At 39.0% G+C, this 22,733-nt stretch overlaps 1 protein-coding gene across 1 annotated transcript in view; it reads right to left on the minus strand.

Moving 5' to 3' along the window:
* PITX2 (paired like homeodomain 2) overlaps nucleotides 1-921 on the minus strand; it is a 43,414-nt gene extending 42,493 nt beyond the window's left edge. The window contains exon 1 of the mRNA XM_034442285.3: nucleotides 100-921. The gene's annotated coding sequence lies outside the window, so the exon portion shown is untranslated. The remainder of the gene's footprint in view (nucleotides 1-99) is intronic.
* Between the last annotated feature and the right edge of the window lie 21,812 nt (nucleotides 922-22,733).

Genomic DNA, 22,733 nt, shown 5'->3' on the forward strand with positions numbered 1-22,733 from the left:
TCCTTCTCCTTCCACCCTCCACCCCAGGCCATCGAGCCCTGGCAGGACCCCGACGGCTCCGCGGGCGGCGTGAGAAAACCCAGCCCCAGGAGCGCTTACCTGGGTCCGGAGGAGAGGCGGTGAAAGGGGCCCCCTTCCTGGGACAGGGCGAAGCGGCGCGGCGGAATGCCACAAGTTGCTGGGGAGGAAGGCAGCGGCGGAGAGGAGGGAAAAGCGGGGCTGGCTGGCGGTGGGAAAATCTGTCGCCTCGGGGGCCAGGCAGGAGCTCCCTTTCATTTCAAGCGCTTATTGATTTGCTGTTGTCATCTTTGGCCGCGCAGAAGGACACTTGAAAGAAGCGCTGATCTCAGAGAGGAGGTGACCTGACCGGCGCTCTCCCCCAAATCTTAATTACCCACCTTCATGCCTTGGGGTGGGGGAAAAAAAAAAGGGGGGGGGTAGAGAAAAAAAGAAGAAGAGTCCACAGCCAAAAAGGGCTTTGCTTATTTGCAACTTTGTCTAATTAGTCCAGGCTTCTCTCCCTCCCCCCCCCACCCCCAGGCGATCCCATCCGCTTCCAGGCAGCCTCCTTTCTTTCTTTCTTTCCTTCTCTCTCTCCTCAGCCGCCGTCTTTTCCAACGACCGAGCCTTTGGAGGGCTCCTTCTCCCGAGTCCTGGTTGTGTGTGGATGGAGGACCCCAAACTGGAGGGCGCCCGGTTGGGGAAGGCTGCCCCGAGGAAAGAATTCGAAGCTTGGCTTTGGGCTCTCTCTCTCGAACCAGCCGGTTGAATTCGAATAAGGGGGGGGGTGTGGAATGGAGAGAAGGGGAAGAAAGTTTTGCGGGGTCGAGGTGGGTGGGGGAAAAGAGGGGATTAGCAGAGACCCAATGTTCCCTTCTGCCAAGGGCTGCTCGGATTTCAGCTCCTGAACTTGTCTTGAATGTCGGGTTTATGGGAAGCGAAGGTGCTTCTGAAAACAAGGGAAGGGTGGGTTTTCCTTGTTTTTTTTTTTTTTGCTGTGGATCACAGCAGCTCTCAACTAGGGGCTGAGGGATGACGTGGGAACCGTGCCATTTAGTCAGGTTCCTGCTTTGGCAACTTACCTGTCCTTACCAGAGATTCTGCTGTAACTCCAGCTGTTTTTGAACTTCAATTCCTACCAGCCTGGCTAAATCAGCCAGAAATCATCAGAACTGGTTACACCCCCCCCCAAAGATCTGAAGGGCACCCAGGCTGCCTACTCATCATTTCCAGTTTTTTTTTTTTTTTACATCTTGGTTTTTTTTTCCTCTGCAGTTTCCACGCCAGAGATTTATAGTGGTTTTTTTAGTACCATTATAGTAGTGTGGGCAGCATATCATCCCTTGACTACTGTTCTAGTTGGTTTTCTGCAAAAAGGAAAGTCAAGCAGCAGAGATGAAAGAGGAGAGAGGAAAACCGCTCTTCTCAGCTTTTGGATCCATAGTGTCTACTTCTCTCCCCCCCCCGTCTCATCTTTGGGAAGAATTTGGTGTCCTCTCCCCCGCCCCCCAGCCTGCTCTGGAGGAAATGAAGCGCGAGACAAGTCTGTGTCCCTGGAAGAGATGAATCTTCAATTTAAAACACATCTGCCACAATGAAAAGAACGCTGAACAAACCTGAAGAACCTGCCCAGGCTTCGACCTTGGGATAAGTGGGCAGAGGAGACATTAGAAGGATAGTGACAGAACTATAAATAGTTCAGCTGTCAAACTGTTTTGGTATCTGTCAGTATCCAGAAATGGAGCATAGAAAGTAGATTTCCACAGGGTGGGGGAAAAAAAAAAGACAAACAGCACGACAGAACTCTTTCATTCTTCCTACAACCAGACATTATTGTTAATTGTACACCAGGTCCAACCAAATGCTTGGATTTAAGCAACCGCTGTCCCTATGCCACCTTTCGTTTTTGCACCATACAGTCTTTGACTTTCCAGAAAGTTTTACATCAAACCAAGAATTTCCAATGGAAGTTTAACAGATCTCTTAGGCTCTAGGAGTAATGCTGAGATCTCTGGAGAACAAGCCAAACTTGTACAATTTCTCTTTGGATTTAGAAGTGATCTTGATTTTTGCCTTTGTGTTTATCAGCAATTATTGGCCCTATATTTGTTGGGGAGCCCCTGAGAAATGTAACCATCTTAGTCAAATTGTTCTACCCTTGCCAGTGATTGCCTTGTGAAACAACAACATTAGCAGATGTTTTACATAATAATGTACCAAAGCTAAATCAAAATCAGATGAGGTGCAGAAAAAGTGGGCATTATTCTTAATTCTTGAACTTACTATTGGTATTCTTTTCTGCTGACCTTCATATGTCCAAAGGGGCATTACATACACCATGTCTACAGAAATCAGAGGCCAGTAGATTTCTACTTTTTCCAAAGAGGAAAAAAAAACCTGTCTGACTCTAGGATAGTAGAACACTTGCAGTTGATTTTGGATTCTATGCTTCTGGTTAACTGCTAGTGGCCCCCAACCTTCCGTTGAAATAAAACAGGCAGTCTTAAATAGTAGCAAAGCTAATATTAAAATACAAGAGGGAGAGGAGGGGGGAGACATTTATAAAGCCAGATCATTGGCATGTATAGTTCATTGCCTTCACTAAGGAAGAACTTTTATAATGTTCATCTGATACTTCTTATTCTAAGACCTTAAAAATTGAACTGGGAACAGGATACTGTATAGCTATACAGTAGATTGGGTAGTCAATCCACAGAAACTTTGTTTTTTTTCCAAGATTAAAATGGACTTGTCTAAATTAGTGTTTACATTTGAGCTCAATTTTCCATTCCCATAAACTTAATAATTTTCTTTCCGCCTGATTTTCATGTTGATTGATTGATTGATGTTGGGTGTAGTTCAAAGCTATCAGTGAGATTTCCATCAGTAGAATTGCCTTCACCTTGATATTGGTGTCTAGAAAACCTCTGTCAGTGAATCCTCAGAACTAACAGCTTTCAGTGAACAGAACATTTGGTTTTGACCCAGATAAGACAAGCTTTAAAAAAGACAAAATCTCTTCAGATTGATATGGATGCTTTCCAAGTTGACTTGGGGATGAATATGAGCTGAGATTCAAAATTCTGAAGTGTCATGCTTCCTATTAATTGTAAATGCCAGTCAAAAGGATGACATTTAACTGTAGATCCTTCTGAGGACGTGAAGTCAGATTTCAGAAAACTAAGAACTGGTGTGTTTTTGTTCTAATATTCCCTAATTTTGTAGTGCTTTCTAAAACAAGGAACTGCCAATATGTTTGTGTGTGAGGAAGAGACAAAGATCGTGTGTGAATGGGGTTGTGTTTGTGTGTGTGAGAACTGAAAAAAAAATTGTAAGCATTGTTGCCACCCTTGTGGGTATTAAGCCTTCAACATTTCAGATGCATCATGTTACTCATTAAGATACAAGTAGAGTCTTCACAGTTTTTGAGGTGAGTAATCTACTGTGGGCAATGCATGGCATCTGTCCAAGGATTTGTCCACAGTCTGTTTTTACAGACTAAAAACAACAGCAATAATAAAGTCTCACTAATTTATAGAAGATGGATCAAGATTGTGAACAAATGTAGGATAGAAAAGGAAAGATGTAGGAAAGATGGAAGATTAAGATGGAATGGTTTGGACTCAGATCAGGAAGGGATTAAGTGCTGCACAAAAACAAAAATTATCTCTGTTTCCTTCCTCTTCAAAAAGTCTTGTTTTGTTGAGTCAGAATTAACAATGAATATACATCTGGCCTGGACAAAACATCATATAAGACTCCATATTTGCCTCACAAAGTGAATAATTGTAAACTGTAGTAAACCTTTTTGTGTATGTTTACAAGGTAAATGGGACAATCACTCACTTCCTTTCTCCTGAACTCCATATTGGTGTTGCAGTAGAATAGTTTCAAAACAAAACAGAAAAACAAATAAAATAAAATAAAAATAAAGGCATGTTTGCCCAAGATGGTGGAAAAATAAATTGCTGGAGCTTTGATTTTAATAAAGATGGATGGAATCCTTACTGCTCCTAGTTATGAGTTTGGACATAGATGTACTTATTGTAGAGGTAATTTTCTAGAAGAATGTTCATGCTATAAATTTATAATTCATATATTGAATGCAGTCTTATACTGCATCAAGTCATTTCATCCAATATTATTTATACTATGAGAGGCAGTTTGGTGTAGTGGTTAAGGTGTCAGGCAAGAAACTGGGAGACCATGTGTTCTAGTCCTATCATGCCCATAAAGCCAGCTAGGTAACCTTGGGCCAGTCACTTTCTTTCAGCCCTAGGAAGGATGCAATGGCAAACCACTTCCAACGAACTTTGCCCCCCCCAAAAGAAACCTTCAGATGGACATGATTGATTGGAAGAAAAAACAACAACTACAACAACAACAAACTTCCAAGCAAGTCTTGGAACTTACAATTCAGACACAAAAATACTAGAGAAAACATGGGATATTTTCTACCCCATTCCTGTCTTCAGTTCATGGTTGTATCTTTTTCTCACAATGATAAAAAAGTAGGAATCTATATACAGTATGTAATTCCTATTTTAACAGTGGTTTGAATTTGATGGGAAGGATATACTAGTTTTAAAATTCTCTGTATGAGTTCTTACAGCATGCTAAACTAATGTAGACTGGAGATGGATAGTTGGTGGTCAGCAGACTATGAATCAGGCTGCCAGCAAGTCTCCAGGAAAGTGGTGATTATTTTTTAAGAAGCTCTGAAATATGGATACATCAAGGCTACTATGTCTTGCATGATCCTATCCATCTAATCTAAACACCTAAACAGGACCTTTGGAGAGTCTCATCTCCAGATGAAGTGCAGAGGATGTAGACTAGGGGCTGGGCCTTGTCAGTCATACTCTTTCCTGCAAGTACATCTGGATACCTCTGTTTTCATGACCGTGAAGATTAATTTATTTCAATGGTCTTCATTGAAATAACTGTGGGTGAACGCACTACACACGTACATGATTTGGCATGTTTATATTGATGGTTTTCCTAAATGAACCCTGTTCAAAATCTTACTAGATTGCAGAAGTATGCCAACATTATAAAATGATCATTAAAATATGTATCAAATCATGGGTATTGTACATCATGTGAATGTGGAAGCTGATTTGTTAACCTGAAATTAGAGAAGTAGCTAAGGCTATTAGCTCTGTGCTGCAAAAAATCCAGACTATCACCAGAGGGCAGCAAAGAAAAGTCAAACAAAGAAACAAACAAACTCAACCAAATATCTTTGCTGCCATCTAGTGATCACTTGACTCTTTGCAGCCCAGATCTGGTACCCCTGTTCAAATTGTATGTTAAAATTTAGGTAGCTTAATCTATAGAAATCATAGTTGGGTTTTACTTTTTCAAACACAATTATTTAATTTACAGGATAAATAAATGAGCTCTAATGGTGACATTAAGGCCATAGATATGTTTCTTCCATATCATTCCTAGATATGTTTACAATGCAGCAATTTCTTTTTATTATATTGTGATTTAATTTCAGAGAAATATATCTATCAGAGATAGATATAATGACTCTCTGCTGATAATTCAGTTGCATTTTTCGTTGGGCCCTCCCTTGCTAATCATGTTCCTTCAATTCAAATTCAACTATGTTCAGAGATGGGTGCGATAAAATTGTTTGCAATTTAAATAATGCAAAACTTTCTGGCAACTAGCCAGTAAAGGAAGGTGATTGTAAGAAACATTATTAAAGCATAAATTACAGCAAAGAGATGCATTCTAATCTTTTGAAAAAGATAGTACAGATGGATTGTGTTTGCAATGCATGATGCCTTTACAATGGTTCATCTAATCATGCGTTGATAAACCAACCCAATTAAAATCAATGTTTGGATTTACATGGCACATCAAACCATGAATCAACTCATACATGCCCACCTACGCAATGGGCCAAACTTAAATATGGTTGCTTAGTGGGCAGACTGGCATATTATTTGATCCCTATTGTAATTTGATGTTGCACTTTGTGTCGGAAGTTAAGTTCCACTGTTGCCAGTGGGACTTGCTTGAAGGGATTGTAAATTCTCAATTCACGATTTTAATTTTGCTGACCAAGGTGAGCAGGACTGGATTCAAAGTATCGGCAGTTGGAAAAAACTGACACCGCGCAGACATCATAGACAACAACTGCAACTCTCTCTTTAACTGTACTTTGAAAATGATAAAACATTGACAGTTGAGAAAAGCACTGTTTTAAGGGCAAATTCAGTGGCATGCAGTAGATTGCTTTTCGTCTGGGAGATCTGCCAAGTTCTTTTACTCCCTGTAATATACCATGTCAAAAAGTTGGCTCTTTATTACACAACTTTTTCCCCTTCTGAAAATCTGTTTCATCTGGAAGCAGAAGGGTACATTCACTTCTCCAGTGGAATACTCCTTTGCAAATCGCACTGCATTTCTTCTGGCAGCAAAATAGTAAATTTTCTTTGCTGGCTGAATATGGCTTTCAAATCTTTTACTTTTATATGAATCAGTTCTGGCACCATCTGTCAAAACAGTACGCTTAAATGCTTTTAGAAAACATTTTTTTTTCTGATTAAATTTATTACATGCTGTCTTTGAATTTATGGAAGACTTAATGTGATAATAGAGATAAAATAGCTCTCAGTGACATGCTTCTTATGTGATAAGAATGCTCACTTGGACTTCACTATGGAGCTTATTAAGAAATGGATTGTGGTAAAATAATGCATCTTACTGAAAGATCACCAGATTGAAGAGGAGCATCTAGCACCCACTTCCCCAAATTCTGATATGAAAATTTTACTAAGTAGTCAAACTTAACATCCAATTCAAAACCAAGTGAGAATTATGGTAGCTGTGAATCACAGGGTCACTGCAGGTTGGAGAAAGCTGAGTTGTCATCATAACATAGTTTTCTTTGTTAAGGGAAAGCACAATGAAACGATTATCCTTCTCTCTATATAGGGTCACCATAATTTGGCTGTTTTGTAGTTGCAAGGACAAGGGAGTGGGTGTGGCGTATTCAAAACAACAATGAGAATTTTACCTTTTTGCTTCAGTTGGGTAGAAAAACTGGTTCTCTTCAAGTTTTGAACAAATTCCCCGACATTGGACATGGTGGTTGAAATTATTGGGATTGTAATCCAAAACTATCTGGGGTGTATCATGTACTGTACCCATAATTTATTAATCTTGCAAGTTATACTGAATATAATGATTGTTATTCCCAGGTGATATGAAAAAGTGATCTAGTGAATAGAACAGGATTTTAATTCTAGAGCTTTTTTCTCCTCAATGAAGACTTTTCAATAATGAGAATCGCATTCACATTATTTTATCCATAGTGTTGCATCTGGCCTATGCTGTTTGCCTCTTTGTTAGTTTGTGTAATATTCCTACTTATCATTGTCATTACAGAAAAGAGGGTTTTCTTCTACCCTCAGATTGGCTGGAATGTTTCAAGATATACATACATACCAGTGGTGAAATTTAAAATTTGTTACTACTGGTTCTGTGGGCGTGGTTTGGTGGTGGTGGGGGTAATGTGACTGGGTGGGCGTGGCCAACTTTTTTTTTTTTTTACTTTTAAAAGCATTTTTTCTACAACCTCTTCAGCCAAAGAAGTTGCAGAAAAAAATGCTTTTAAAAGCCTCTGATGATCAGGCAACTCAGCTGGGATCGCCAGAGGCTTTTAAAGGCATTTTTGTTTCTACAGCCTCTGGCCGAAAAGGTTGCAGAAAAAAATGCTTTTAGAAGCGTCTGACGATCTCAGCTGAGTCACGCAATCATCAGGGGCTTTTTTTTTTTACTTTTCAAAGCATTTTTTTCAGCTGAAGAGGTTGTAGAAAAAATGCTTTTAAAAGTAAAAAAAAACAGCCTCTGATGATCTCGCGGCTCAGCTAGGCATGGGGAGGGGGCGCACAGGGATTTTTGCTACCGGTTCTCCGAACCACCCGCCGCCATCGCTACCGGATTGGGCGATCCAGTCTGAACCGGGAGCATTTCACCCCTGATACATACATACATACATACATACATATGGTTTATTAAAGTATTAAAGTAGATCTTTATGTAATGATGAGATAACAAAGCGTTCAGCTTTTTTAAAAAAAGTTATTAGCTAGAAGGGCCCCAAATTTAAGAAATATCTTAAAAAACTGTTGTTATCCCTTGTGTAAAGGAAGCCCAAATATTATTCATTGCTTTAGTTTCTTTGAAAACTCATTTTGCTCTGATGTATCAAAGGAAAAAAATGCTGGAGTCATAACCATGACTTTTTAATCCTTTGCACACCCAGTAAAAGGAAACTCAGCATTTCTCTAAATAACCTGTTCTACTGATGAACTATTCTTATAGTTAGGAACTCTGTCCTAACATTCAGATGGGATTTGTCTGTCTTATTTAGACCCTTGCCGTTCAGAAACAAACTTCCAGTGGTTCTCAAACATAATACACAAACCATCAACGTATTCTTTCCGTACACTGAGATATACTCCATCTGGCCCTGAAAATTTAAACTAATTCAAAGTAAATAAGTATTCCTTAATCATGTTTCCACCACACTTGGTTTTCAATCCCAACACTTCATCCTGCCCTTCACAATTGCCTGTTGGAACACAAACTCTTTGTAAGAAAAGGCTGAACCAAACAGAAGTTGAATAGGTTTCCTTTTCCTTTGTTATCTGTCAGCTTTTTGCCACATTCATTGAGCACCCAGCACTCTTGACAGTTCTTTCATATTTTGATCTTATTAGAAGAAGACCTTTTAGTTGTTCTTAATATCCTTCACCAACCTCAGATCACTTGGTGAAAGCAAAAAGATGACAAGGTTCTCATAAATCAGGCACTTCAAATGGTCTCAAAATCTTCATCTGGCAGTTTCAGTAATTGGAAGAAGCTTCTCTGCATTCACTGTGCATGTGAGAATGTTCTTCCAGAAGCCGATTGCAACAGTTAGTAGAATTCCTCTTTCCTATGTAGCAAAGGCATGGAACTCTTTTCTAGCTACTGCAATTGCTGGAAAAGGATTCCTTTCACTTTTGGAAGCAGCTGCATTGTTTCTGAAGCAGTATTAAAGGAATGTATTACATAAAGCTTTGTTAAATCAAAACACACATCAAAGCTTTGCACGGTTCTATTCTAAATAACAAAGTTGAATTTACTTAGTGAAATCAACATTTAGCTGGGGTTTTTTTTTTTTTGAAGGAAAATTCTCTTTTTCTCTATTTCAGAGGTTAACAGCAGCAATATCCAATTTCCTCAAGGTTTGCTTTATTGCAAAGTCTTTTATTGTCTAAGGAGTTCCAATATAAATTATGTCTGTTACATTCATTCAGAACAAAGAAACTAGGAGAAATAGGAAACTGGCCTACCAGTTTCTATCTATTTCTACTTGGAATCTTCAAGTAGGATTGAAAACGATTTTATTATCCAAGTTTTCATTTACCTAATATAAATGAGAACTGTGCAGCTAACTATTGAGGAATAAGGTTTGAAACTCACTGACAGGAAAAATGCAAAAGTATCATCATTTGATTATAGGACATATAATCTCGGTTTAGGACATGAAAGATCTTTATTGGAAATGGAGCATGGTAAATGTCACACAGTATGTGAAAATGGGTGTTGTTGTTGGAGATGATTTAGGCTTAAAGGGAAAAAAACCCCACTGTATTTGTGTGATGAAACAGAAAATCTAGCCAATTTCTGTCACGGTTGAAGCTGTGTTGCTTTTTTTTGACTGACATCAGCTTAGAGATCAAGTTCTCTTTGTTCTACTGCTATCCCTAAAGCATGCAACGGAGAACATGGCCAACCCATTCTTCAGTTTTAAAATAGCCACAAAATCTTATTATAAATTGAATTGTTGAATTGCTTATACTATGTACATCGAATCAGAGAAGTCCATTTCTCAATTCACCCCATGAAAATTTCCTACACCCTTTTGCTTACATTTGAATGCTGTAGCAAGCTGGCAGAGACAATTTCCGTTTCCATCATTGGACTTATTGTAGCAAACCTTGCTTTGGCTAGGAAGACTTATAATATCTAAGGGCCAAAAGGACTCGGAAGGTTGCCTATAAAGGAAGAAATATATAGCAGTAATGTGTGTGTGTTGGGGGCAGGGGTTGAGCTCATGGCAGATGTATTTTTCTCCATGAAACTCATGGAGATGATCTCAGAAGCACTATTGCTGTTAATTTCCAGCTGTTCCAGAAGAAGAACTCTCCCCCCCCCATAACCCTCTTGTAAGGAACACAGTTTGCTAAGCAACAGTGCTAGTAGATTGCACCAAATGGGTCAGCTGGTTTGCAGCTGGAGACTGCTGGTAACTCAAACTTCATCCTTTGCATTCTTGCAATGGATTGATATTTCAAACGTCTCATTCCCCTTTGTTTCTCTTTAATACTTCTATCATCAAGGCTAAACTGATGTCACTCTGTGCGGCAATGTGAGGAAATACGACTTCTGTTCAATGTAAATCTCAATTTTAGTCTATCGCTGAGCTTTAGGGTAACGTAAGACTCGAATAGCATTCAGCTTTGGAAAAGCTCTTTCCTTAAGCTTAGAGTTTTAAATCATTGATTTGTTGTATTTATTGGAGGTATTATGAAGTTGAATCAATTTTAAGTATTTGACAATTTTCTTTTTTCGGAGACTAAAGCATGTCTGCATATCCTTGTTGGAATGAAAGGAAAGGATTGTGCTAATTCGTCACATACTGTTTGAAAAACCCTTTTGGAGAAGATATGGGTTAGAATATCAATTCCTTGCCTGTAGAATGCCGGTGCTTGAATAAAGTCCTGTTTAAATTACCTGTGATGGAGAATGAGAACATGTTGCCTGCGCCCCCACTTTTTGAACATAACATTGTTATCTGTCCTCGCACAGGGGATGAACATCGCCTAATTCTCTTCAAATAAAATCCAACCCATAAAACAAAAGCAAATATTAACGCAGTGAAATACAATACAATATGATAAAACAGCAACAACAGCAATAGTAGCCCAATAAGTCTAGGGAGATGATATACCGTTAGCTAATTAGGCCCAAGCTTGTTGAAATAATAGAGACTTTACGTAGATATTCTTTAAGCGCCACTAAAAAGGGATCCAGGTTTATTTCCAGCTGAGTGCGAGAGCTCTATTTTGGTTGTCGACAAGGAGAACACTGCCTCATGTGTTTCAGCTAACAATAGATCTTTTCTGTATCTGAATAATGTAAAGAGGAAGTCATAAGTTTCTTTCTGGGTAGGTTGTGGGAAGAGGGCTAGTTAGTGTATTGTAGCAAAAAAAAAAAAGCTGAAGAAGCTCAGTAGCATCTTTCCTGACTAAGACATTTTATACAAGGTGTAAGCTTTGGAAAGCTGCAGTTCACTTCATCAGAGGGGGAGAGAGTAAATTTCCATCAGTCTAGCTAGTCTTTGTCTCTGATGAAGTGGCTGCAGTTTACCAAAGCTGATGCCTCTTAACAAAATTTATTAGTTCAGAAAACGTGCTATTGGGCTCCTTCAGATGTTTTTCTGTCCAGGTGCAGCACTTGGCGTTTGAAAGTGTGCTGGGGACCACCTTCAAAAAAATAGGTGTGACCAGAACAAAAAATATTGTAGGTGGGCTGGATGCCAGATGTAAACAAAATTGGATTTAATGTAAGTTACATCATCCATGACTTAACTTCGTGTTTAATAATTTTCTTATAAAGTTATATTTGGAGCTGACTTTTGAAGAGACTCTAGGGGATGCACTGATGTTTTGGAAGCTGCATGTGGCTTTGGGAATCCACATTCATCTCTAACGCATAAAAAACAAAATCAGATTTATATAATCTTTTAGTTGTCTGAGATCCAAACCATTTAGGCTTAAAATGGAAGTGCCAGGAATTTCAATTTAGCTTGAAAACAAGCTCAATATAAGCATTTCTCTTTAATGAAGGGGTTTTCATTGTTCTCTTTAATTCTTTCTGAGGTTCTTATACATTTATATCAATATGTCCCAAAGGTGCTTTTTTCAAAAGGCAACAGGACTTTGTTTTTCCTTTGAAGATATTTCATTTCTCATCCAAGAAGCTTCTTCAGTTCTGACTGAATGGTGGAGGATGGAAGGATTATATTCCTTGCAGACATCTGGTTGTTAGCACTCTTTCTGAGAGTTGTTGAGACAACTTGGAGATTTATCTGTATCCTCCGGGTCACCTGAATAGTGCAATGGGGTGTGGAATGATGACTGAGAATCTCCATAGACATTTATATCAATAGTAGAAAGAAAGTATGGGGATTGTTCTCATACTGGGATGGTAAACTATAAAACTGCAGTTCATTTCATTTCATTATTTCATTTACTGCATCAAATTTAGACAAGAATTTTTTTGGAACCATTGAAAACAAAGCAAGTAAACAGGGTGGAAAAAAATTGAGGTTTTTTAAAACTGTGGCAGAAAAGCAAAATTGATATTTGTTTGAATCTCTATGTAGTTTGTGGTTATGAATTATTGCAGTTTTTTATTTATTTTTATATGCCGCCTTTCTCCAGAGATTCAGGGCGGCTTACAATGCGTTAAGCAATAGCCTTCATACTTTTGTATATTTTATACAAAGTCAGCTTATTGCCCCCACAAACCGGGTCCTCATTTTACCCACCTTAGAAAGGATGGAAGGCTGAGTCAACCTTGAGCCTGGTGAGAATTGAACTCGCAGTAATTGCAGGCAGCTGGATGTTAAATGCTGCCTTAGTAGGAGGCATTAGCCTCCTATGCCACTCAGGCTCTTGACTCTTATCCTTAACAGTTAAGTGCGAGAGTCTTCTTTCCATGCTTATAATACAGGGGTGCCAAACGCAAGGCCCACGGGCCATTTCTGGCTCACAGGATGCTTAGATCTGGCCTGCGGCCACCCTGAAAACAGCGAAGGACCAGCCCACGGTGCCTCTGCCAGTGACCCTCCCGAGCTCCATTTTCACTGGCGGAGGGTTGCAGGAAGCTGTTGTAGCTGAAAACGGAGCTTAGGAAACTGTTTTCACTGGCAGAGCACTTAGGCCACCACAGGCACCCCTGACATGAGTGACGTCGACCTGGCCACACCCACCCCAGCCCCTCAAGGTTAAACACAACCCTGATGCAGCCCTCAATGAAATCAAATTTGACACCCCTGTACAACCGTTACAGTACAGCTGTTAAATATGATGTGCAAACTAGAGAGTTTTTAATTTTTTTTAATAAGAATTCATTCACATCTGTGTTAGAATATAATTTCAAATTATTGAAATATAATTTCAAATTATTTCAAATTATTAAAAAACCATTGGACAGGTATTGTTTTATCCCTGAGTTCAAACTTAATAGGTTTAGTGGGCTTATATACAATGCTTGCTGAATTGTAGCCTTAAGTGAGGATTCAGTCAGCATTGCAAACACATTATTACACCTTATAGATACATATGTATGATTCTGTTTCTCACTTCTATTCTATTTCATGATTCCAATTAATCCAATTAATTTACAGTGATGTGGTAACTCAAAGCGACTTATCAAATGGGTAAGAACTTATGTGTGAAGAGATACAGTATATCATATGTTTGTGTGTGTGTCAAATTTAATCATGAAAAAAGTGACCTGATCAATAAACTGAAATGATATCTGGATTTGCACAATCTGAGGTTGCTAATAGACTTTGATACTTTATAATGAACGGCTGTTTTGCACACGTGAATGAGGAATTTGTCCTAGAACCTGTGTGTGACATAAATAGTAGATTTGTACAGAATTGGTTCACACCTTCATTAGCAAGGCATGGACAGGGTAGAAATAAAGTTATTGTGATTTGTGTATGAACCAAGCTTTTCTTTCTTTGCAAACAAAAAATATTGGCCTTTTTTGCATTAGAAACGTTCTCCTTTCATGGAAGGTAGGTCATTTTTCATCTGAGATTAATTTTTTCCTGTGACATTTGGGATGAATGGTTCAGCAGAACAAATTATTCAGTATGTTTCAGTTTCAGGCTTCCAAAGTAGAATTCAGGTTTTAACATCAGGATCCAATTAAATGATAGTTGGATCTGACTGCAAGAAATAATGGCCCAGAAGAGAAACTGTAGTATTTGTTGATGGTATTTCTCGATGTTCCTATTTAGAGTTCTCCTGTTTTAAATAGAAATCTGGACAATGCCCAGCAAAATATAAAACCATGTATTCCATTCAACAGCTGAACACATGGTCACACCCAAGCATGACTGCTTTATTTAACAATTGGTTGTTTTGCTTTAGGCTGTTCTTAGGTGCCTGCCAGCATCTGTGAACTTGGCTACAACTTTAGAGTTGGGATAATGCTTTGAAAGATTCTTTTGCTACTGATCTGCTGTCCTTTGGAAAGAATGTGATTTGGTCATTATAAATAATACCTGTTCTGTAAATGTATCAGGCCCAACAAGTTACCTACTGCCAACCTTTGTTTACATACCTTCCTGGTAATATTGTTTTGATATTGCCACAATGTTCATGTTAAGTACGGTAGATATAAATATAATAGATGTCTCATTGCATCATATTTGCCATAAAGGTAAAGGTTTCCCTTCTCCGGTTACGTCTGACTCTAGAGAGTGGTTCTCCTCTCCGTTTCTTAGCTAAGAGAGGCAGTGTTGTCCAAAGACATTTCTGTAGTCATGTGACCAGCAGGACTATACGCTGAGGCACATGGAACACTGTTACCTTCCCACCAAAATGGTACCTATTTATCTACTCACATTTGTCATAGCTTTATGGAAATGATAATGAAAGTATTTAAAATAACATCTTCCGACACTGAAGAAATAGTTAAGGAACCCATTTTCTGTGGCATGAAGGTTGCCATAGAAGATTAAGTTTCCAACCTGACTGATTTTAGAGACACGTCCAAAAATGTTTTGCTACTTCCTTTTTCCAGGCTATTTTGTTAACCACTGATGGTAGTCCAGGCAAAAAAGCACAAGCAGGAGTACTAACTCTATTTATATTGTTAAATTATACTGACAAAATTTTGCAAGTTGGGGGAAAAAAATCTCCCCCCTTTTTCCTTTTATTCTCCAGAAAACTTGGGAAGGTCCCTTCTGAAATGTTTTCCACACCATTCCTGTTTCTGTGGGCTGAGATATCTTTTAAATACTGGTTGCCCAGTCTGTGGCTCTCCCTTCTCTAGCCTATGACTCCCAAGGTCACTTCCATTGCTACTACCCAGCTAGCCTATAGTCCTAATACTAGGTCACTTCCATTGCTACTACCCAGGCTAGCCTATAGCCCTGATTCTGGTTCAACCAAAGAATAGGCACATTAGAAATGGCTCTGAAATAAACTGTGCAACTTCTAATATTCCTAGTCATAGTTGCAATACTGAAAGCAGGTAATGTTTCTTTTCTAACTACGTTAACCAGTGGTGGGCTGTTGCCGGTTGTAACAACTGGTTCTCCCAGCACCGAAAATGTATGGGTAGACAAACATACAGGTAGTTCTCGAGTTACAACAGTTCGTTTAGTGAATGTTCAAAGTTACCACAGCACTGAAACAGTGACTTATCACCGTTTTTCACACTCACGACCATTTGATCAAAGTTCAAATGCTTGGCAAATGACTCATATGTATTTTTGACAGTTGCTGTGTCCCGGGGTCACCTTATTGCAACCTTCTGACAAGCAAAGTCAATGGGGAAATCAGATTCACTTAACAACCATATGACTAACTTAACAACTGCAGCGATTCACTTAACAACTGTGTCAAGAAAGGTCGTAAAATGGGGCATATTTCATTTAACATGCCCCATTTTAAAATTATAAATGTTTCATTTAGCCACAGAAATTTTGTACTCAGTTGTGGTTATAAGTCGAGGAGTACCTGTACTTGCTGTAGAGTCTTTGTTGAAGGATAAGTCAAGCTATTCTCCAAAGCACCTGAGGGCAGGACAAGAAGCAATGGGTGGAAACGAATCAAGGAGAGAAGCAGCCTAGAACTAAGGAGAAATTTCCTGACAGTTAGAACAATTAAACAGTGGAACAACTTCCCTCCGGAAACTGTGAATGCTCTAACACTGGAAGTTTTTAAGAAGAGATTGGATAACCATTTGTCTGAAGTGGTGTAGGGTTGGACTAGAAGACCTCCAAGGTCCCTTTCAAGTCTGTTATTCTGATGAGTGTGAGTGATGAGTAATGTATGACATGACCATTGCCTGATCTAGAACCTTCATCATCACCTTTTGCGATTCTAATGGATTCAAAGATTGCCATGGATTCCATCCATTCCCTTGATCCACTGTAGGGACTAGATTACTTAGTGCACAGAGAATGCCACCTTAGAATTAGTCCAGGAGCTAATCCCAATGCCAGTGTAACAGCAGCTGTAACCTTGCATTAATACTGGTACCCTATTGTCAAATCCAGTCAGCCTATGTGGTTGCACAGCAGGTCATAAGATCAAAAGCCCCCCATCAATGTCATCAAAGAAGAATGGTTAGCAGGTTTTGTTCTGAATAAACAGCTGTTCATTGTAGTCCATAAAATTTGAGCAGGGTCAGTTGTATAAGAAATACTAACGTAATGCTTTGAATACTTGATCACAATAACTTTTACATTACTTTGTAAGGCACATAATGATTCTTACGACTTTGCACAGGAAGAAGCTGAGGAAGGGTGACTTATTAAGGCCATGGAGTTCATAATCTCATATCCTCTCTTTATCCGCTGATACTACGAAGTCTTACTGAACTTAATAGAATTTATGTTTGAATAGACATATTTCACATCTGTGGTGTTAATGACGTTGTTTTAAATTTTTGAACATAAAAACTTTCAGCTAAAGTCCTATGCCTCTAACTTCAGGACTCTCCAATAGGCCCATCAGGAATTTTGAGGATGTGTTATCCACATTTTCAGAGAGTAGGTACCATAGAGGGGGTGGCCAGTTTCAAAATAAGCCATTTATCAGAAAAAAATTGGTAAAGTTTCTTCCTGCCACTTCCTTGAGCCTCCAGTGCTTTTTGCCACATTAGTTAAGGTTTTTTAAACCATTTTCCTGGGCAAATAAGCCAATTTTCAAACATAGTGATAAGCTGTAATCACTCACTTTAATACTACAAATGCTTGGCGGGACCATCTTTAATTTAGATACATTAAAATAGAAAAGTAAATAGACTCACAAACCCATAAGCACACATGCAGTCACTAAGATATTTATACTTATATTTGGGGACATCTATCTAGATCCAGTTAATTTCTTAACCTCTTCCAGTTTGGTACAGTCCTAAGGCAAATGGTCACAGTACATGGCACAAAATCTTCTAATTCAGATGGAAAGGAGATGTTGAGGGTCCCAACAGAACTTCAAATCTTTGGATAATTGCCCACAGAGACTACTTGTTGAGCAGCAGTGAAAAAGAATAGAGTCCCATTAATAGCAATAGTGCTTAGACTTATATATCACTTCATAGTGCTTTACAGCCTTCTCTAAGGAGCTTACAGAGTCAGCATATTGCCCCCAACAATCTGGGTCCTCATTTTACCCACCTCAGAAGGATGCACGGCTGAGTCAACCTTGAGCCTGGTGAGATTTGAACTGCTGAACTAGCAGTCAGTTGAAGTACTGTACTCTAACCACTGCACCACCTCAGCTCTTAATGTCCATAACTCAATGTTGTAGAACTGAACAATGTTGTAGAACTGAACAGAAATCCTCCATTGCCATACTTTTGAGATGGTTTGGCCGGTAGCAATGGAATCGCTCTTAACAGTATTCTAATTACCAATCTACTAAATTAAACTGCTCCAACAATATTTCATGAACAGCTATGTCAAAAGCTGGAAAATGGAGCAGCTATAAGGAGCTGCTCCATTTTGCACATAAGGAGCTGGAAGTCTCCTTATGTGTCTCCCAATAAAGTTCTCCAATGAAGGCAGCCAACTTTTATTATATCTATTATAAAGCTCTATTATACCTAGGTCTGAAACCAGACTGAAATTGGATTTCAATGAATGGCTTCATTGGAACATGCTTATTAGTTATGCCCACTAAACTTGAAGAAAACAGTATTTGCAATGGGGTAAAAAACACATATTACCAAATGCGAGTTAAGGAATCACAGACAAGGAACAATACACAAGTCCATAGATGGCAACATTGCAGGCAGGACTGTTCCTAAAATTCTATGCTTTAATAAATTCTGCAGTAAATAAGCCTTATATTTAGTATGTACTATAGTATTACATACAATAGCAATAGCAGACTTATATACCACTTACAGTGCTTCTCTAAGCAGTTTACAGAGTCAGCATATTGCCCCCAACAATTTGAGTCCTCATTTTACCCACCTCAGAAGGATGGAAGGCTGAGTCAATCTTGAGCCTGGTGAGATTTGAACTGCCAAATTGCAGGCAGGCAGCAGAAGTAGCCTGCATTACTGCCCTCTAACCACTCTAACCACTGCGCCCCCTCAGCACAAAATTGTGTCAAAATCTATCCTCCAGTTTTCTGGATTTTCTTCATTCCCTTTTCCAAACCATTTCTATTTTAGGATTTTTTCTTTTCTTTTTCTACTTCCAAATTTATTTTACTGGAGTTTCTAAGCTATTCATAGTATTGTAAAATAGCAAAGATGGAGTATTTATTTCCACTTTCCTTTTGGTGGATTTTCTTGAGATTTAGTTCTAATAGAAGCAGTCATGGAAGCTGTAGGATGCTTTGTAGATGATTGTAGCATGTCAGGGGTGGGTTCTAAAATTTTTTACTACCGGTTCTGTGGGCGTGGCTTATTTTGTGGGCATGGCTTGATGGTCATGTGACAATTCTTTAGGATTTAGTAGAGGTACTGGTCTACCAGGCTTTTAACTACTTGCAGAGCTCTACTGGTCTACTCATTTGTTTTTGGAGGCACCAGTCTACTCATTTGTTTTTGGAGGCACCGGTCTACCACCACACTGCCTTTTAATACTGATCAGCTGTAGGGTGGCCCTTTGAAGCCCCACCGCAAGAGTTTAAACAGTTTCTTTCCTTCTAGCCAATCAGCTGGGACTCGGGAGGCAGCAATAGATTGGGGGCGGGGCCAAATAAAAGGTAAGAATAACACGGGCAGGGGGCGGGAGGGCCCAGCTCCCAAACAAACAGAACCGGTTCGGTGACGTCATATCGTCACCGCTACTGGCTCAGCCGAACCGGGAGGAACCCACCACTGTAGCATGTCCATACGTTTGTAGATTTCTCTGACAACTAACTTGTAATTAAGGAAAGTGCAACAATTCCACATTCATCCCGAGATTTATATCATGTTTCCTACTTTGAAACAAAAACACCCCAAAATAATTGTTCTGGCAGGTTGAAAGACAATATTTTGAAAAATGTGGGAGTCCTATTCAAGCTCATACTATTATTAATCATGCTGAAACTTGGTGGAACGTTGAAATAATTTATGTGAGGACTACATGCAGGTAGTCCTCAATGTACGACCACAATTGAGCCCAAAATCTATGTTGCTAAGTGAGAAATGTGTTAAGTGAGTCTTGCCCCACTTTACAACTTTTCTTGCCCCATTTGTTAACTGAATCATGGCAGTTGTTAAATTAGTAATACAATTGTTAAGTGAATCTGGTTTCCCCTTTGACTTTGCTGGTCAAAAGTTTGCCAAAGGTGATCACATGACTCCAAGACAACGCAACCGTCATAAATATGAGTCAGTTGTCAAGCATCCCAATATAAATCACATGACCATGGGGATTCTGCAATGGTCATATGTGTGAAAAATGGTCATCAGTCACTTTTCTCAATGCTGTTGTAACTTCAAACGGTCACTACATGAGCTGTTGTAAATTGAGGACTACCTGTAAAACCTTCTTTAGAGTATTTTTTTTATTTTCTCCATATAGACCAGAGGTCAGCAACTTGCGGCTCTGGAGCCGCATGTGGCTCTTTCACCCCTCTGCTGCGGCTCCCTGTCACTCAAAATGTGTGACACCTGCCGGCATGCGATTTATTGAGCTTTTCAACCCCCGGTAGGCCAACCGTGGATAAATCCAAGAAAAGAAAAGTTTCAGAAGAAAACAAAATGTTTAATTCAATGACATATGCTAGTTTTGTGGCTGCTCAAGAAATAGTGAGGCACGGGAAGGCTTTTGTGGCTCCCGGTGTTTTCTTTTCTGTGGGAAACAGGTCCAAATGGCTCCTTGAGTGTTTAAGGTTGCAGACCCCTGATATAGACAAAGAGGTAGCCTTTTCACATAGCTATGTCATTATCTGTGCCTTGATGAATTTGGCTGAATTTTCCTTGCTTCCTCAAGTATAATCACATCTGCAGGCCTCCTTATAGAAAATGTGTCCATTTTATTTGCATCTTTGATCTATGCTCATCAGGAGGATTATGGATTGGTATTTCCTCTGCTGACCCTGAAACAAGACAATGGGATTATCATGGTATGATAGCACAGAATAAACATGATCCTAAAATAAACTCTTTGGTCCTTTAGGTTAGCCCATGTAGCTCACCAAGCCACTTTTCATGTGACTGAATTTGTACTTTGGAAACTGGTTGATCTTTGCATCCACCTAAACTTCAAGCACATTACAATGCAACAGGGATTAGCGAGTGTCTCTTGTTTCATTATTGTTCCATTAGTTAGTTCTGCCCATAATTACACTCCACCTGCCTCCTAGTTTCACTTGGGAAAATACTTAAAATTCATTGGGGATACATTGCTTGCAAATTTATTGTGATTTTCAGTTTCACTCTCCTTTTTTTCCTCATAGGACACATACACAAAGCTCAAGATATGCAGGTTGATTTTGTTTTTTGTTTTTTAAAAAGAACAATGTTTTCCAACTACAATAAATTTGCAATTTCTAGATACTAATGAAGTCTAGAAAATACTGTATAAATAAAAGAAAGATGCTGCGTGTTGGAATTCTTTTATAATCCTTTATTTTAAAAACTAGATATTTTGATGAGAGCAGTTATGAAGAGCGTCCTACAACTGAAATTAATGTCTGCTTTTATTCTCAGAAGAGTCACCTTTGCACATTGAATAAGAAGCACCAATTGTTAGAAATAGTCACATAAACATTGTCTATGGAGATTCTCAGTCATCCAGGTCATGGTTGTCCCAAAGGTGCTTTTTCAAAAGGCAACTGGACTTTCTTTGTTTTCCTTGAAGACTTTTCACTTCTCATCCAAGAAGCTCCTTCACTTGTGACTGAACTGAAGAAGCTTCTTGGATAAGAAACGAAACATCTTCAAGGAAAACAAGAAAGTCCAGTTGCCTTTTGAAAAAGCACCTGTGGGACAGTCACATGATCAGGTCACATGAACAGGTCACATGAATAGCCTTTGGTTTCCTGACTTACTTGCTTGGCATATAGTGATGATTTACTGCCTGCACGACGTCATGTTTTAGCTTCTTGGATTTCCTTTCTTCAGTTTATAAATACCGAGAACAAAGAGAACAAAGCACAAAGGCATGGGAAAGTGAATAAGAACAATGGCAAAGAAAGGACTGTATGCCTTTGTCCTCAAGAAAGACAAGTTAGATATTTTTAGGATTTGAGCTCAGCTAAGGAGCCTGATATTTTGTATCTTGCATTGAGAAGAGAACAATAATGCTGGCTAATATTATGTCCATCTTTCTTAACAGAAAAAATAATAATCCGTAAAGCTTCATGCAGAACTCAGTATGATGGGAAGCCATATTATAGTCAAAAGGGGACATGCTGTCCAGTAGCACATGTTATTTTCCACAACTCCTTACTGACAGGCTTGCCCTTGCCTTGGTGAAACCTGAGAATAGGAAAGGGAGAGGTAAAGGGTTTGGGCCATACAAGGGCTGACCAAAGATAGCTTTGTTCCATAGTTGGCAGCAGACCTAACCAGGAAGAAGATGCCATTCTCCCTCTTCAACACCGATGTCTGAGCTAGCTACGCTCTCCCCATTTCATACATCATCCTTCTTGCTTCCCATAAGAAATTCTTAAAACGGGGTCCTCAGGAGAAGAATCAGGGAAGACCTTCCCTCCCAAACTACCACATCGCAACGTCTCGGCTGCCTGCTGTAATAAAAGTTGTCAATCAAAATTCTTTCCTCTAATCCTCATCACAAATCTCCGCTGCATATTTTGTGTTGTTCCATGTGTGGAACATTCACCAGCATCAATAAACCCATGAGCTCAGAATAAGTACTGAATCAGAATGGAGAATTTAGACCTATGAGAAGATACATTAGATTGCTGTGACAAATGGCATCCCACAAAGAGCACGTGCCGAGTAACTATGGAATCTGCGCTATTTTCCTACAGGAGAGTCATATCCATCTTTTTGTATAAAAACAAAGCAGCAGAAAAAAACCCCAGCAGTTATTGTATTATATTAATTTTTTCCAGTTTTTTTTCAAAAAATATCTAAGCTTAATTTTGGATAAGTCATCCTGTAGAAAAAAAGTAAAAAAAGAAAGATGTGTCTCTACAAGTTTCATGTAGACGATGATATTGATGATTAATAATAACAGCCAGAATGTCATTTAAGTCTAATCTTTTGTACACATTTGGGAATTTGGAGATACGGATTCTTGAGTAATATTTAGCAGTCTAAAGTATCCAATAATAGTATTCATCCTTCTTCTTGCACTGAAACCAGTACAGAAACCAGTACTGTGCATGAGTGTTGTATTGATAATTGTGAAATCATCGATCCAGTGGTTCAAGCCACTCTAGTTTCCTATGCCTCCATATAAACCCCAGAAAAAGATATCTAAGGGAATA

This window comes from Pantherophis guttatus, chromosome 8 (assembly GCF_059756535.1).
Source record: "Pantherophis guttatus breed Tessera chromosome 8, ASM5975653v1, whole genome shotgun sequence".
Taxonomy (NCBI): Eukaryota; Metazoa; Chordata; class Lepidosauria; order Squamata; family Colubridae; genus Pantherophis; species Pantherophis guttatus.